Genomic DNA, 14,799 nt, shown 5'->3' with positions numbered 1-14,799 from the left:
ATGTGATCCAGAGGTTTGGAATTAGCTGCAGCTACAAATGATATAATTGTTGCTTCTCAATACACACAAATTAGACCCTGGCACACCAGTGTGGACATGCATCCATGGTTGTGTTGGCTAACAGATTCCATGTGCATGCATTTAAATAGAGGAACACTGTGTGAAGAACATGGATGAGAAAGGGTCTGAAAAAAGGCCACTAGAAATGCATACTAAAGGCAGGCTGGAAGGTTTGAATGGAAAGTGAATGTCAAGCTATAATACCCATGCTAGTGTTTTGGTATTTTTGTTTTTTCTCATTTGTTGTACAGTTTAATATTGTCTTCTGAGCCCCTTAGATTTATCTGTGAGGACCAACCTTTATCACATTTTAGAAAACAATGTTTTAGACTATAGCATTAAACCAATTTATTATTGCTTTTTAAAATTTTTATTTTAAATTTTAGGCATCCTTTGTGGGCTGAAATTTTATAGGCATTTGTTGGAAACTACCTGAATTCCAGGCATCATCCTAGGTTCAGAGAAAACAAAATTATTTCTTTTCCCTGCCCTGCCACTCGATACAACATAATAAAGACAAAAGAGTAAAAGGAAAAACAGAAAGAGGAAACTAGAATTAAAGATTTATGAGCATTTATTTAGTCTCTGCATAAGGGAAAGAATTATAAATTTTAAAAGGGTAGGTGTTTATAAAGGAAAACAGATTTAACCAACAATAGCAGCAATGACAACAAAAAATCTGAGACCCCCACTGATTAGGGCAACAAGCATGAATGATTTCATTAAAAAGGGAAAACAAATAGCTAATACATAAAAATAGAATAGAAATACATGTTGAAGGAAACCACACCTTTTTACCTCTTAAATGGGTCAGGATTTAAGATGTTATATTCAAATATACTTGTTCTTTGCTTTTTCTGGGAGAATTCTGATATACTGTGGTTTTGAGTATAAATTGGCATATCATTTTTGGAAAATAACTTGGAAATAAGTATTAAGGGTCATTAAAAGTTCAGATTCTTCGGACGCCTGGGTGGTTTGTTAGTTAAGCATTGTATTCTTGGTTTCAGCTCAGGTTGTGATCTCAGGGTCTTGAGATCCAGCCCAGGACTGGACTCTGTCCTCAGGAGGGAATTTGCTTAGGATTCTCTCTCTCCCTCTCCCTCTCCCTCTCCCTCTGCCCCTCCTCCCCATGTGCATGCACGTGTGCTCTCTCTAAAATAAGTAAATCTTTTTTTAAAAAGGTTTAGATTCCTTTTTTTTATAATTTGACTCAACATGGTAGAAATTGTATATCTGTTTTCTCATCTCTGTATCTTGTCTTGCTTCTAAAGTACCTGACATGCAGTTATTTTTCAATAAATTTTGCTGGATGAATGAATTATGATTTATCAAAGCATAAATTTCAATAACAAGATAACCTAAAATTTTCCGATTGTCAACATTAAAGGAAAAATTAATTTTTGGCCTATTCATATGGCAAAATGTTATCCATCCAATAAAATAATATGCATATAAAATTATTATAATGCCAAGGGAATGCTCATTAAGCAATAATACAAAATAAAGTAGTCTTATAGTAATCTATATTTCATTATCTCAAATAAATTTAAAATAAAAAATATGATAACATTTTAGCTGTGGGCCAAGGTTACTTGTGTTCTTAGAATCAGCTCTTCTGGAGGGCATCTCCTAATTCTCCACTTCCCTGCTGATGATGGAAATTACAGTTCGAATTGCTTAGTATTTTCAAAATTTTTCATTAACTAAAAGTCTAGTAAACCTAGATTGATTATCATATTATTCTACTCAACATTTCTTTGACAAGACATATATATATAAATTACCTATAAATCAAAGACATCCATTGTTTTTATTCTGTTGTTCACTGTTTTTATTCTAGCATGAAATTCAAAGTCAGATTCATTTTAATATTAAGGCAGTTTTTTACTATTTCCCATATTAATATATTTTCAGTTTGAGATAAATTGGTAGTTATACCTGTAAAGATAAAATATGACCAACACTTGACTTATTATGTATTTCAACAAAAGAGTAGATTGTCACAAGCAGTTGTTGGACTGAACAGTTTCTCCAAATTATGGTATGTAATTACTAGTTTGTGGCAAATGCCACAATATTGAGAAACCTAGTCTCACATTTAGTATAAGCAATTTCCATTCCAGCGGGTTTGCTCACATACTCACATGTACTATATTATGAAGGATTTTAAAGCTAACCCTTCATTTTACTTCTCCCATAAGTGTGATGTTAAAAAAATATGATTTTAGTTTCCATCATGTAGTTTCAGATTTATTTACATACACTGTTGGTTCCACATAATCTTTGGAAATTGAACACTGGCCAGAATTTTTAAAAATGAGCAAACATACATATTATATAATTGTGTGTGTGTGTGTGTGTATGCATGTGATATAGAGATATAGATAATGGAAAAAGAAAGCTAAGTACCAAATAATATAGGCCAAAAAATTTATGAAAGACTAGACAAGATAAGTGTTTAGAAAGAAATAATTTTTGTCTCTACCCTACGTTGACTTGAGGCAATTACTGCCTGCTTCTTACAGAAATTGGCAGCAACAGCCTAGACATCCATGTCCTCATGAAATAAGTATAGACTGACCAGTTGCCTTTAGGCACTGAATATCCCACTCTATTATCTAAAAATCCCTAGTGCTGTGGGCTACAATTTAGGGAGATTGTTACTTCCCAATCATACTACACCTCACAGTTTAAAATTCAAGACTACAGAGGGTCAGAAGGTAAAAAGGAAAAAAAGTGCAATTGATGTAAAACAGATATCAAAATTTTGAATCATATTCAAAATATGACTTTATACATGTACGCACATATATATGTTAAACAACAGATTACAATTGGGAACAATTAACAACAGTCATCTGGTGGAGTTTTCAGTACAAATCTTATCTCTCATGCTCTAAAACAGTGGCCAGCAAATGTCAGCCTGCAGGCCAAATTGGGCCTACATCTTGTTTTTGTAAATAAAGTTTTATTGGAACATAGCCATACCAAATAATTTCTATATTATCTATACCTGCTGTCACATTACAAAGGCAAGGTTAATAAGTAGTGTGACAGAAATTGTCTGGCTCTCAAAACCTAAAATATTTACTATCTTGCCTTTTAGAGAAAACTTTTGCTAATCCCTGCCCTAAACTCACAGACTGAAGCCTGGCTTTTGATTCCTTCTCAGCAAACATTACATGTTACACACACAGCCAACGAGCTCACAAGCCAAAATAACTAAACACATGAGAAAAATCAGTACCTCAGAGAAAGTCAGACTGGACAAGACAGGCCATAAGAAGGAGAGAATTTTGATAGAATAAGAATCTAAAATTAGTACATTAAAAATAAAAAGATAATTGATGGATATTGTCAATACCAAACAAGAATTAAAATTATTTTAAAATGAAATAGACAGAGGCACCTGGGTGGCTCAGAGGGTTAGGTCTCTGCTTTCGGCTCAGGTCATGATCTCAGGGTCCTGGGATCAAGCCCCGCATTGGGTTCTCTGCTCAGTGGGGAGCCTGCTTCCTCATCTCTGTCTGCCTGCCTCTCTGCCTACTTGTGATCTCTCTGTCAAATAAATAAAAAAAATCTTTAAAAAAAAAAAAAAAAAAGAAATAGACAAGGGCCCCTGGGTGGCTCAATTGGTTAAGTGACCAACTTTTGATCTCAGCTCAGGTCTTGATCTCAGGGTTATGAGTTCAAGACCCCTGTTGGGCTCCAGATTGTGCATGGAACCTAGTTAATAAAAAATAAATAAAAATAAGTAAATAAGTAAGTAAGTAAATAAATAAATAAAATGAAGTAGACAATATTAGGTATAAAAATATGAGTTGATATAAAGAGAACTGAAAGTTAAATAGTGGTAGATTAGATGGCTATATTTGAGTAGTGAAATAGTGAGTTCGAACATCAGATTGAGGAATTTTCCCAGAAGGCAGAAAGAAAAGTTAAAGCTGGCTTATGGATAAGCACCAAGAAATAAGATTTTTCCAAAGGAGGAAAAAATGGAAAATGAAAAACATTCCAAGAGATAAAGGGGTTTGAGGGCATCTGGACAGCTCAGTCAACTAAACATCTCACTCTTAAGTTCAGCTCAGGTCTTGATCTCAGGGTCTTGAGTTTAGCCCTGCATTGGGCTCCATGCTGGGTGTGGAGCCTACTAAAAACAAACAAACAAACAAACAAACAAAAAACAAGAAAAAAATGTTTTTTGTTTTTGTTTTTATTCTATAATACGCCAGATTATTATTTACTGCTAAAATTATTTTTAAAATTATTAAAATAATAATATAAATTAATTACAATATTGAAAATAATTATTTAATAATTATTAAAATAATAAATAAATTATTAAAATAAAAGTTCTCCATTGAAATAACTAGATACCTATACCTAGTCACCCCACCTTCTCCAAAACACTGAAAATAAAGATGCTTTGGAACTGACTGGAATAGGCAATGGAGAAAGAAACATCTGTAAGAGTTGAAGTGACAAGGCAGCTCTTAAAATCACATGGTAGCATAGGGGAAAAACAAAACAAGCAAGCAAACAAACAAAAAAGAACAACAAAACTCTCGTTATGAAGTAACTGTATGTATTTGTTCCAAGATTCACTTTTTACTGTTAGTGGGAGGGCAATCCCATTTTAACATTTAGCAGTTAGGATGTATATTATATTTGCTAAAGGCCAGCAGCAATTGTGACTTAATTATCATCAACTGTATAAGAACATCAAATGTGCCGTGTCAGCATGTTAGGAAAAAAAAAATCAAAGGCAAAATAATGGAGCATTTTTTTCAATAAATATTCACTTTGAGCTGATTTTCAATGTGAAAAAAATCTTAAGTATATTTTGTCTGGTTTATCTTGCTTATAGCTTCCTTTTGCTACATATAAAATATTGACATATAACAACAATCTAAATTAGTTTAAAAGATGTCTTTAGGGGTGCCTGGGTGGCTCAGTGGGTTAAGCCGCTGCCTTTGGCTCAGGTCATGATCTCAGGGTCCTGGGATCGAGTCCCGCATCGGGCTCTCTGCTCAACAGGGAGCCTGCTTCCCTCTCTCTCTCTCTCTCTCTCTGCCTGCCTCTCCGTCTACTTGTGATCCCTCTTTGTCAAATAAATAAATAAATAAAATCTTAAAAGATGTCTTTAAATAAAACCCAGTTATGGGAAAGCATTTTTTGACAACATTACTTAGTGATTTATAAAATACTACTGCTTTTTATTGTTTTTATTGTTTTATTTATTTATTTTTTTTAACTTTAGCTTCAACGAAAACAGTAGTGGTTGAAGACTAATAGTAACCCATATGCAACAAACAGAAGTATAATCAGATCTTTGTTATAGAAGCACACTTATCTTAAGCCTCAAGAACATCACAGATAATTTGCTAATTATAATGAACAGTTAAGACCCAAACTTAACTAGTTAAATAAAGAAACAATTTACTATGAGCAAACACTAGCAATAACAATGGAAAGCAGAAACAGATGATTACATATTTCTGATATTGAAATTGACACATATTTAAAACAGTATCAAAACTATGTTTAATATATTCAAATAAATAGAAAACAAGCTTGCAAACATCTGTGGGATATACTGAACTACAAAACACAACAGGATTTTAAGGTGTAAGAATTCAGTAATTAAACTGAAAAACAAATGGATGAGTTTGGAAGTAGGTTAGACACAGGTGAAAAGAGAATTGGCGAATTGGAATACAAGTAAAAAAATCACTCAGAATTAAGCATAGAGAAGATGAAAGAGAAAAACATTAAACTGATATAAGACATAAAAGATATCATGAGAATTACTAATATATGTCTAAGTAGAGTTACAGAAGGAAGAACAAGGAGAAAGAAACCCAGAGTAATATCTGAAAATATAATGGCTGAACATTTTCCAGAAATAATGAAAGAAAGATCTGTATCATGTAGACTTCAATTTCCAAGCAGGATTACAAACCACTTTATATCTATATATACCAAAATAAAAGTGCAAAATACCAAAAATAAGGAGGCATTTTAACAGTTGTAAGTAAAAAATATCTCTTGAACAAGAGATAAAAAGAAATCAAAACAAGATTAACAGCAAAATAAAAGTCAAACTTCTGTATAATTGAACTGTATTTATAAATATGAATAATGATTTTGAGAAAAGAAGATTCCTGTGAATTGAGTTACCAATGTATGGTATTAGAAATACTCTTAATTTCTTTTCTTTTTTCTTTTCTTTCTTTCTTTTTTTTTTGTATTTTCACTAGAATGGCATATGACAAAAAAAAAAAATCCTCGTCTAAATGACTTTAATATAGTTTTGAATTTTGAATTTTATTCTTAAAGAAAAAAGTCTTCCAAGAACAGGGGCACTATAAAGTATTTGTACCAGCAACTTCTATTTTAAAGGAAATTCAAAAATATATATTTCAAACAGAATGCAAATGACCCAGGATAGAATGCTTGTGTTAGAAGACAGATTGAAAAGAAAGAAATGCATGAGATACATTATTGTCTTTTTAAAAACAAAAATCTTGTGAAAGGTTAAAATAAAATGAAGAATTGAAAAGCAATATCAAATTAAGATGTAAATTGGAAAGTAAATGAATGTGTATAAAATGTATTCTTCAAGAAGAAGCCTCTTTTTTCCTTAAGGTATTGAATTATTATAAAATTTGAGAAAATTTATTTTATAATTTCTATAGGTAAAACAAAAATAGACAAAATAGAACATATATCAACCATTGTACTACCATTGTAGTAGAGGAAAGTGAAAGAAATATATAATTAATAAAAAGCTGGTAAGAAACACAGAAATAAACAAAAACATAAAATGAGAGAAAAAATAACAAAATTAGATAAGAGATAGAAATATAAGAGTAATTATATTAAATGTAAATAGATAAAATGCTCCAGTAAAAGACAATGATAATTAGAATATTGATTAAAAAATGAACATAATTTCAAAAATAATGCTGTGCCAAAAGACATGTTTAAAACATTAGGGTACAAACAATAGTTGGTGAAAGGATAGAAAAAAATTTTCCATAATGATACTAAAGAATACCAGTTACCTGTTCATATGTTACACAAAAGTAGACTTTTAAGAAAGTACATTATTTCAAATAGAGAATCACATCTGAATTAGAAAACGTTTAAGTCATGAAAAATACATAAAAATTTTATACATAATATACATATATAATGTCTTAAAATGAAGAACAAGAATAGCTGTATAGCCATAAGGAAATTAAATTTTTTATCAAAAATACAGATTTAACATTCCTCTTTTAGTAACAACACATCAGTAATATACAAGCTTTGAATAGCATAACTAATAAACAACTTAATGGTTGTAGATGGAACATTGCACCTAAAAACTGCGGAATTCACATTCTTTTTGGAGTGTTACCAGTTTATTTGAAGTCTTGGACAGGATGAGATCACCAAGGCACTGAGAGCTTAGAAAAGAGAAGGGAACAACTTGTCTGTTCCACTCTGGGGTGCTAATACCAAAACATCTGAGACTGAAAACTAGTGGTCCATCAAGCAGGATGGTGTCCTGAAAGGCAAATGAGTAAAGTTAATCATGGGGGAATAAGTGCTCATCAACTGCCACCTTGGTAGGAAAAAATTCAGTAGGGAGCCTGGGTGGCTCAGTCAGTTAAGTGTCTGCCTTCGGCTCATGGCATGAGCCCAGGGTCCTGGGATCAAACCCCTCGTTGGGGTCCCTGCTCAGGGGGACCCTGCTTCTCCCTCTACCTCTGGCTCCTCCCCTCCCACTTGTGTTCTCTCTCTCTCTCTCTCTCTCTCTCTCTCAATAAATGAATAAAATCTTTTAAAAATAGCAAAAGTTAAATATAAAAAGAGAATCTTAAAGACATCAAGAGAAAAACAAATAGTCATATATGAGAGAAACTTTAGGACTTTCAGGTGATTCTTTACCAGAAACATTACAGGCAAGAAGAAAGTGGCGGTAAATGCGTGAGTGGGTCAGTTGGTTAAGTGTCTGACTGTTTGTCTCAGCTCAGGGCTTGATCCCAGGGTTCTGTGATCTCAGGGTTGGGTGTTCAAGCCCCATGTTGGGTGTGGATCTTACTTAAACAAAACAAAAAAGCAGGGAGTGGCAGGATATATTCAAAGTGCTGAAAAAGAAAAAAAAAATTACAACCAAGAATAATTTACTTGGTAAGATTATCATTCAAAAGTGAAGGAGAGATAAAGAATTTCCTAGAAAACCAAACCTAAGGGAGTTTAACACAACTAAACCAGCCTTATAAGAAATGTTAAAGGATCTTCTTTAAGCAGAAAAAAAAGGGGGGGGTATAACTAAACATTGGAAAATAATATGAAAGAAAAAAAACTCACTAGTTAAGCAAGTCTATAGTAAAGGCAAAGAGTCAGCCTCTAAGAAAGAAAGAAAGAAGAAAGAAAGGAAGGAAAAAAAGTAAAGAAAAAAAATGTCAATAGATTGCTTTAAGTAGGTTAAGAAAATATGAGAGGATGAAAATTAAATATTTCTTTCTATTACAGAGTATCGATTTTAAATATAACACATTGAATAAATGATACAAAGAGATATAGATTCTATGTACCAAGGAAGGTGGTGAAAAGTAGCAGTGCTTGCTGAAGGAGAGAGCTCTTAATTAGTTCTCACATATTTGGAAACGTAATTATATATTAATATATAATCTTGTCCTACAGAGGAAACCATAAAATAAATTACCAAATATTTAAAAGTGAATGATAATGGAATCACTACACATAATATTTTATAATTAAACTTTGGGTGTCTCTGTGTGTGTGTGTGGAGTAAGACTAATTTAGTGCTTTGAGGGAACTTTATAGCTTTAAATATATTTATCAGGAATTAAAAAATCTAAAATACTGAATTAAACATTTAGTGCAAAAAATTGGAAAGCAACAGAACCAAACAAAGAAATAAGAATGAGACATAATACAGGTAAGGACAAAAATCTTGTCCACTTGTGTTAATGTTATCAAGAATTGGTTTATAAGTACCAGTATTAAGACCATCCCAAACCATTGTTAAATTCACAATTGTAACCGTACATATGAAATTCAGCCTATTTGTGAAAACTGTAGTCTAGTAACTTCAATTCCACAGCTAAAAGTTAACCAGTCTCAAACTTCTCCTGTTTCTCAAAGTTTGTCATCTCTGATGGCCACAATTTACCAAACCTCAGATCAGTTCTCTTCTTTGCTCAGAGATATTGTGTCCTACAAATGCAGATCTCGCTTGTTCAGCAAGTAACCAGCTATATATTTTGGATATGGAGTAGAAGCTTCTTCTTTGACATTATGTATCCCAAAGATATTTATTTCCATATGGGGGCAATTACAAGGGTATTCATTGCAGACTAATTTGTGATGTCAAGGAGTTGGAAGCAAACTGGATGTCTACAATTGTGTAAGTAGATACAGGTTAAGGGTAATGGATGCATTCCTAATACTAAAAGGCAAAAGTCAGAAACAATAGTTTAAATGTACATGTACAATAACAACACATAGAAATCTTTAGAACATAGTGTTAGGCAAAAAAGATAAGAAATAGGATAAGACACATACAAAATATAATCCAAGTCATCTATCTCAGTCAAAAATACAGGACAATTATATAATACATATTTTTCAAAAATATGGAAACAAAAAGATACACTTTCCCCTCATTAGAATATTTGCCTCTGGGAGTCCTGTTATGAGAGTTAGAGTAAGGTAGAATAGAGTAAAATAAAGTAAGCCAAGTAGAGAGAAAAGTAAAGGGAGGAAAACAAGAGGGAGAGGAAGGGAGAGGAGAGGAGAGGAGAAAAGAAAGCCTACGGGAGAAAAAGGAAGGGAGGGGAGGGAATGAGAAGGGAAGAGAAAAGAGTGGAAGGGAGAGGAGCAGAAGCAAGAGAGGGAAAGAAAAGGGAAGAGAACAACAGGGAGAGAAGGACAAGGAAGAGAGGGGAGAGGGGAAGGAAAAGGAATAGAAGAGAAGGGGGAAGAGAGAAGAAAAGGAGGAAGTAGGAAGGAGAATACTTTTCCGGACAGTGTTGCTAATGTGTTATAATTTTAAATTTTTTAATTTACTTGATAGATCACAAGTAGTCAGAGAGACAGGCAGAGGGAGAAAGGGAAGCAGGCTCCCTGCTGAGCAGAGAGCCCTATGCGGGGCTTGATTCCAGGACCCTGGGATTATGATGTGAGCCAAAGGCAGATGCTTAGCCCACTGAGCCACCTAGGCGCCCCAATTGTAAACATATGACTAACCTAAGCTCTTTTACTTGGAGTCCAAAATGTGAAAAAAAAAAAAAATTCAGACAATTAATGAAGTAATGATGGCAAATGTGTGCAGATCAGAGTAACAAATTACTATAAATCTATTCGTTTTAGTATATGTTCTAAGACTCAAATAAGCTGCATTCTTTAGTTTCTTTCATGCCTGGACAAAAAATATAATTCCCCATAGAGACTATTAAAATTGATCAATATTTTCTCTCTTAAAAGCATCTATTTTCAGCTACCTTATGACCCAGTGATTGCGCTATTGGGTATATACCCTAAAGATACAAACGTGGTGCTCTGAAGGGGCACATGCACCCAAATGTTTATAGCAGCAATGTTCACAAGAGCCAAACTCTGGAAAGAACCTTTATATCCATCAACAGATGAATGGATAAAGAAGATGTGGTATATATACACAATGGAATACTATGTAGCCATCAAAAGAAATGAAATCTTGCCATTTGCAACGAGGTGGATGGAACTAGAGGGTATTATGCTTAGCAAAATAAGTCAATCGGAGAAAGACAACTATCATATGATCTCCCTGATATGAGGAAGTGGAGATGCAACGTGGAGGTTTGAGGGGTAGAAAAAGAAAAAACGAAAGAAGATGGAATAGGGAGGGAGACAAATCATAAAAGACTCAATCTCACAAAACAGGCTGAGGGTTGCTGGGGGGAGAGGGGTTGAGAGAGAGTGGTGGGGTTATGGACATTGGGGAGAGTATGTGCTATGGTGAGTGCTGTGAAATGTGTAAACCTGGTGATTCACAGTCCTATACCCCTGGGGATAAAAATATATTATATGTTTATAAAAATTTTAAAAAAATTAATAAAAAAGCATCTATTTTCATGTTTCTTGAAAGCTTTCACTAAGTAATTCTTTTCTTAAAATAAATGAACTTTTGGTGGAAAACCAAGATAAATTAAAATTTACTTTTTCATACATACAGTCTCTATGTGTCTTTATTTTCTTACATTTAACTTTTTTTGGGGGGCATCTTTATTTTTCATCATGCACTATATTGTAATTTTTGAAACCCAAGGGAATAAAATAAAATAAAGCTTTTATCCCTTGTCTTTCAGTATAGCCTTTTTTCTATATTGTATTTTAAATTATGTACTTATATATACATAGACTATAATTTTATGGATAGGTGTTATCTATAAATGAATGTGTTACTTTAAAGTAATTATCATGGAAAACTTCCACTTATTCAAATAACAATACCATAGTCTGGATTATTTTTGATAATCCTCTTTCAGAATTGTTCAAAAAGTTATTTTATAATACTGAATACATACACACTTACAGAAATATTACTTAATTGTACCATATCTCATTTTTTTAAAATTAAAAACAATATATAATCCACAAAATGAACACCCCCATTCCACAAAATGAATGATTTTAACCTGTTCTCCCAAATTAAATCCACTTATAAATGACTAAATTTAAAACTATGGAGACTAAATATGAAGATTACTCCACAGGTTCTACAAACAAACAAACAAACAAACAAAACAAAACAAAAGTACCTGTTCTCTTACAACAAGTATCTAAATGTTTTCTTCTTTCCTATCTGAGTGATTGAAATGTGGTGCATAAGCAACAACAATAAACAAACAAAAAATCCAAATATTCTTTTAAAATCATGTATCATAGCCATGGCTTGGTCCCACAAAGAAAAAAAGAAGCAAACAATAATATAGACTCTTAAATGTAAAGAACAAACTGATGGTTACTAGGGGGTCGCTTGGTGGGGGGTGAGTGAAAAAGTTTTAGGGACTAAGAGTAAACTTACCATGATAAGCACAGAGTAATGTACAGACTTGTTGAACCATTATATAATACACCTGAAATTGATATAACACTGTATGTCAATTATACTTGAAGTTTTAAAAAGGGAAGAAAAAAACTTTTAGTTCTGCTTCAATTAATCTACAAATCTTTGTTGGCTTAATTACACCAGAAAAGTGGCATTTAGATTGTAATATATTGGCAAAGATATGGGTTTGAGAAAAGGCTTATAAATGTCTCTCTTTTAAAAGAAAAGCTTCCAATATTTTAAAAAAGGTTTTAAGTCCTAAAAATACAAAAATGTTGAAATTTATCTTTCTTGTCAGAAATGTAATTTAACTTTCTTGTCTGTTTCCAATTCACTCATTATATATGCTACATATGTCATTATATATGGTAGTGGAATATGCAAAAGTGATTTTTTTTTTCAGTGCTCTAACCTAAACAAAGGAATTGGTAAAGGCATTTATAGTCTTCAGATTTCCATGTATCAATCTCCAATTACAGGCTGTCTACATCAGAGGACTTGAATTTGCTATCTGCTCTATTGCTCTTAAACTTTTTTTTTGTTTACCTTTATAAGGAAAGGCACTAGGAGATTCCTAAAGATCCTTTTTTCTTTGCCACTATCCCTAGGCAAGAAGGAGGAATTAGCGTTGTAACCAGATCTTTTTAGTCTCTGTATTTAATTTTAAGCAAGAAACCAGACGACTAAAGGTGTAAGGCTGACAGAGAACAGCAGAGGGCAGTATTTACTCATAGCTGAATCATGTCAGGTCTCAAAAAGTTTTAAATTTGGTAGGGTCACTGTGGCAGAAATGTATGACATATGCCCTATATTTACATTCCTTGGCTTAAATTTGTATTTTCTAAATGGTTTCCCTTAAAGGGGAAATAATACTCACCTGATTCCCAGTAACTTTTTTTTCTTTAGTGAAGCAATGTATGCCACCACAAAAATTAGTTACAGTGAATAACAGAATTAACACGAGTGCAGTACGTGGCATGTGGGCATTTTAAAATTTTAAACTTCGTTTTATTTATTTCTATTTTTCTCACATCTATCCTTTCCCAAGACCCGCCCCCCCAAAAATGAAAAAAAAAAAGAGAGAGAGAGAGAGAGAGAGAAAAGAAAGAAAGAAAGAAAGAAGAAAGAAAGAAAGAAAGAAAGAAAGAAAGAAAGAAAGAAAGAAAGAAAGCAAGCACAACTTCATCAGGATTCCTTTGGCTGCAATATGTCAAGGGGGAAATACTCCAACAGAGATCAAAATTCCAAACGTTGCGACAGGAAAAGATCTCCATCTTTCCAAAGGCCTATCATTGTTATTGTTGAAACTGTAAGGTTAGCTACTGGCACCTGGGATCCATTTGGGAAGGGTAACAAAACAAACACTGAGTTCCCTTGGCTTTTCCTATAGGAAGTCCAAAGTGGGATTGGTACTGAGGCCTTGGTGCCCCTAGTCACCTAGAAGGGCGGGGAAGGGGCAAATGGGTGCAAGTTTAGAGTCTGGCTCGCTCTGGGCTTCAAGGAACTCATTCTGTAGACAGAGGAGGAACGAGGGCGATTTTGTTTGGATTCTGTCGGGTCGCATTGTACAACAGCTCTCTCCCTCTCCTCCCATCGAAAGAGAGGAGGCAGGAAATGGTTAAAGCAAATCTGCACTGTGCATTCCCAGACAGGCTTTGCTTAATCCTTCCTCCCCGCTCTAACAGACCCTCACCCCCCGCCTTTCTTTTATTTCTCTCGACCCCCTTACCCTTGAGTTATTACTAGCATAACAACCTAACGGTCTTCCTTCAGACCCCGCCACTAAAGTTATTTATCTGCAAACCCGACCCCACCCCCATCTATCCTGTGGCAGCTTTTTGCTGTTATTGCTCTGACGCCGGCCAAGATTTGACCAAAAAGAAAGAAAAAAAAAAAAAAAAAGAAAGGGAAAAAAAAAAAAAATCATCCCCCTTCTCAGCGCCTCCGACTCGCCGGGCTCCCACACCCGACCGCCTACAGTCCTCTGGGAGGCTGGAGTGATTAGCATCCCGAGAAGCCAGTCGGAGGCCCAACGAGCCGGAGAGCGCTCGCGGTAGGAGCGCCAGGCGGGCCTGCCTCAGCTCCGGCCCAATGGGGCTGGGGAGAGGGAGGGGCAGTAGGTGACAGGACCGGGAGCTAGGGGGAGTCCGGGCGAACTAAAGTGCGGGGATCAATGAGCGGCGAGCAAAGTTTCTGAGTCCTGCTCCAGCTCGCGGTCTTCCCTCCCCCTCTGTTTGTGTTTCAGCGACGGTCGCTGTGTGTGCGTGCGTGCGTGCGTGTGTGTGTGTGTGTGTGTGTGCGCGCAGCGGGGAAGAGGCGGGGAATCTGAGGGACCAGCCGGAGGTTGAGAGCGGCTCGCTGAGCTCCGGCTCCACAGCGGTACAACCTTCATCCCGGGCAGGCGAGGAGGAGAGCGCTGACAGGCGCCGTCCGGAGCTGCCGCGGGCGCCGCCACAGCCCCGCGCCGACTTCCCCGCCTCCACCGCCAACGGTGAAGGAGAAAGGGGGAGCAACCGCCCCCCGCCCCAAACAAAAAGGCTTGTGGATTACAAAGTGAAACTGACACGGGACAATAAAGGCAAAGATAACGGGGGCAGGGGCGAGGCGCACTGGAGTGGTCTTCTGAC

The sequence above is a fragment of the Lontra canadensis genome, unplaced genomic scaffold, assembly GCF_010015895.1.
Source record: "Lontra canadensis isolate GAN:19392208 unplaced genomic scaffold, GSC_riverotter_1.0 scaffold1, whole genome shotgun sequence".
Lineage (NCBI taxonomy): Eukaryota > Metazoa > Chordata > Mammalia > Carnivora > Mustelidae > Lontra > Lontra canadensis.
This window is presented reverse-complemented; position numbering follows the sequence as displayed.